Raw genomic sequence first — 4,369 nt, 5'->3', positions numbered from 1 at the left:
TGGTTATTAGTCAATTGATCCAAGGAAACTTCCAAAGAAAAACATCCGATTGATTTTTTTTTATTATTTTATTATTATTTTTCAATATATTTTGATTATTTTATTATTATTTTGCCTTTTTTTTGTTTAACTGAGGTTACAGCGTGAACGATCGGTTAGATTTTGTTTTAAAAGTGATTAAACGATATTACAACACAAATGATCGGTTGAAATTCATTTTATCATTTATTAGGCGAGATAATGGCTTAAAGGATCGGTTAAAGCTCGTTAAAAACGGAAGAAAAGAAAATCAAAAATGAACGAAATGAAGATGAAAGCTAAAAAAACAAGAAATGAACTGAAAGTCTCGGATTTAAAAACTTACCCATTGAAGAACGAAGAATGAATGAAGAACGGTGAAGAACGACAGAAAACCTTCACGGATTTGCTCACAGAAACGTCTCGGAAGCGTTATGGAAGCACCTCGACTTGGGTTTTCTTCACGGAAACAATTTTCTTCACCCAAAACAGCCGAAATGCATAGCCAAGGGGGTTAGAGATATTTGGAATAGCCTCCTTTCGCCTATTTATAAGAAAAAGGGGGAGGAGCTTGCCGCCCAGCTCGCCCAGGCGAGCTGGGTTGCTTCCTCCAGAAGCAACCCCTGCTGCGAAACTGTTCTAGAAGGCCCAAATTCAAAATTTTGAAAATTGCTATTTGCACCCCTCCTATTTTGATTAGTTCACCCCCTCTTCTTTTTTAATTTACGGAAAAGTTACGGAAACATATAGGACTTGACTTTCTTCTTTTTTTCTCTTCCTTCTCGCCCATATTAAGTGAAATATGCTTATTTACGGTTATGAGAATTTTACGGAAGCATTGCGGAAGTCCTGGAGGCCATTTTTTAACAGAATGGGGGAGGTGGTTGCCGCCCAGACGAGCTAGGTTGCTTCCACCTTAAGCAAGAAAATGCCCAAAATCCATAGAAGGGCCCAGATTTTGATAATTGCTATTTGCACCCCTCCTATTTTACTAAATACACTCCACTTTTGCTTTTTTTTGCTGATTTTTTTCGTAACGTTACGGAACTTTACGAATTACGTAACGACACTTATTTTCTTTCCATAATGTCGCGAAACCTTACGGATTACGCAGTAATCCCTTTTTTGACCTCCGGAATGTTGCGAAACTTTATGGATTGCGCGACAATGCTCCCTTTCGACTTCCAGCATGTCGCGGAACTTCACGGATTACCTAACAATGGGTGTTAAGTACCTTGAAGCGGTCAAGCAAAGGTTGCAAGCCATCAAACAATGATCTCCGGACGAAATTACGGTATGACACATAGAACACAACTTTTCTGCACCTAGGACACCCCAACAAAACGGTGTAGTAGAAAGGAAAAATAGATCTTTAGAAGATATAGCTAGAACCCTTTTAAATGACACTGCACTTCCAAAATATTTTTGGGCAAAAGATGTCAACACCGCATGTTATATTATGAATTGAGCCTTAATAAGACTCATTCTTAAGAAAACCCCATATGAACTATTTAACAATAGAAAACCAAACATTGCTCATTTACATGTTTTTGGATGTAAATGTTTTGTCCTAAACAATGGTAAAGAAAGCCTAGGAAAATTTGATGCTAGGGCGGATGAGGGTATCTTCCTTGGTTATTCCCTACATAGCAAAGACTTTAGGATATACAACAAAAGAACCATGACAATTGAGGAATCAATACATGTTACTTTTGATGAAACTAATATTACCTCTCCGAGAAAGGAATTTCTTGATGATATTGCAGATTCTTTGGAAGATATGCACAATCAGGAAATGAATCTAAAAAGGAAGAGAAATGAAGAAAACAAGGATGTTCAAGATGACATAGCCCAAGAAAATGATGATCTTCCCAAAGAATGGAAAACCTCAAGAAATCATCCTCTTGACAATATCATTGGAGATATCTCAAAAGGGGTAACAACTAGACATTCTCTCAAAGATTTATGCAATAACATGACATTTGTTTCTATGATAGAACCTAAAAACTTTAAAGAAGCCATAATAGATTATCAATGGATAGTTGCTATGCAAGAAGAGTTAATTCAATTTGAGAGAAATAATGTTTGGGAACTAGCTGAGAAACCATATAACTACCCCATTATAGGAACTAAGTGGGTATTTAGAAATAAACTAGATGAAAATGGTATAGTAATTAGAAGTAAAGCTAGACTAGTTGCAAAAGGATACAACCAAGAAGAAGGTATAGACTATGAAGAAACATTTGCACTTGTAGCTAGATTAGAAGCCATTAGAATGCTTTTAGCCTATGCATCTATTGTGAATTTTAAATTATATCAAATGGATGTCAAGAGTGCCTTCTTAAATGGTCTAATCCAAGAGGAAGTATATGCAGAACAACCTCCCGGGTTTGAAGACTCATAAAGATTAGATCATGTCTATAGGTTAAAGAAAGCACTTTATGGGTTAAAACAAGCACCTAGGGCTTGGTATGAAAGATTAAGTAAATTCCTATTAGAAAAGAATTTCATTCGAGGAAAGGTAGATACCACCTTATTCATAAAGAAGAAGGATAATGATATCTTATTGGTACAAATTTATGTTGATGATATAATCTTTGGATCTACTAATGAATCTTTGTGCAAGGAGTTTTCTATTGACATGCAAAGTGAGTTTGAGATGTCCATGAAGGGTGAGTTAAATTACTTTCTTGGATTACAAATCAAACAAACAAATGATGGGATCTTTGTCAACCAAGCAAAATATTGTAAGGAACTCATCAAGAGATTCAGAATGGAGAACTCAAAACACTTGGCTACTCCTATGAGCACTGGTTGCTACCTTGACAAAGATGAGTCCGGTCAACCCATTGATGAAAAGCAATATAGAGGTATGATTGGATCTCTACTTTACTTATCTGCAAGTAGGTCATATATTATGTTTAGTGTGTGCATGTGTGCAAGATTTCAATCAAATCCAAAGTTTTCACATCTAACTACAGTGAAAAGGATCATAAGATATCTCTTAGGAACAATTAACTTAGGATTATGGTACCCTAAAAATTCTATATACAATTTAATAGGATACTCAGATTCATATTTTGCTGGATCTAAAACAGATAGGACGAGTACTAGTGGCACATGTCAATTCATAGGGTCTGCTCTTGTCTCTTGGCACAGCAAGAAGAAAAATGGTGTTGCATTATCCACAGCCGAAGCAGAATACATCTCTGCTGGTAGTTGTTGTGCACAAATTCTGTGGATGAAAAAACAACTATCTGATTATGGGATTGTATTAGACCATATTCCCATAAAATGTGACAACACAAGCGCCATAAATATATCTAAGAACCCAGTTCTCCACTCTAGAACCAAGCACATAGAAATTATGCATCATTTTCTTAGAGATCATGTCCTAAAAGGTGACTGTGTTCTAGAATTTGTAGATACCAAAAACCAACTCGCAGACATCTTCACAAAACCACTACCCAAAGATTCTTTCTACACCATTAGAAGAGAATTAGGACTTCTAGATGTTAGTGACTTAGACAAATGATTTGTTTTATGTTTTGATGTTTTATGGCTGTGTATGTTTTATTTTACGCACTTTGGCCTTTCTGATGTTGCCAAAGGGGGAGAGAAAATTGGGTATTTTAGAAATCAAGATATTATATTTTCAAAGTTTTAAAATTAAGCATGAATTCAAAAAGAAAGGGGGAGAAAGAGATGAGTGAACGGTAGAACAAAACTTGTATGTATCCTCTTGATTTCAAGATTGTCATCATCAAAAAGGGGGAGATTGTGGAAGCAATGACTTCCAAGATTATTTTGATGCTGCCAAAGAATCAAGAGTTAAGCAAGTTCCAAAGAATCAGGAGTCAAAAAGCTTCAAGAATCAAGCTTCAAGAATCAAGTTTCAAAGAATCAAGATTCAAGAACAATCAAGTTTCACGAATCAAGATTCAAGAACAATCAAGATCAAGATTCAAGACTCAAGATTCAAGAATCAAGAGAAGTACTAAACTTTTTTTTCAAAACATTGAGTAGCACAAGAATTTTTCACAAAATCTTTTACCAAAGAATTTTACTCTCTGGTAATCGATTACCAGAAGGTAGTAATCGATTACCTGTAGCCAACATTGTTTTTCAAACTGATTTACAAAGCTATAATCGATTACCATGAGCTTGTAATCGATTACCAATGTTTTAAAACGTTAGATTTCAAATTTCAAGAGTCACAACTAGTGATAAAACATTTTCAAATCATTTTAAACTTGTGTAATCAATTACACAATACTTGTAATCGATTACCAAAGTTTCTAAATGTTTTGATTTTTAAATTTCAACATGAAGAGTCACATCTATTGTTGTG

This window comes from Glycine soja, chromosome 10 (assembly GCF_004193775.1).
Source record: "Glycine soja cultivar W05 chromosome 10, ASM419377v2, whole genome shotgun sequence".
Taxonomy (NCBI): Eukaryota; Viridiplantae; Streptophyta; class Magnoliopsida; order Fabales; family Fabaceae; genus Glycine; species Glycine soja.
Note: the sequence above shows the minus strand (reverse complement) of the source record.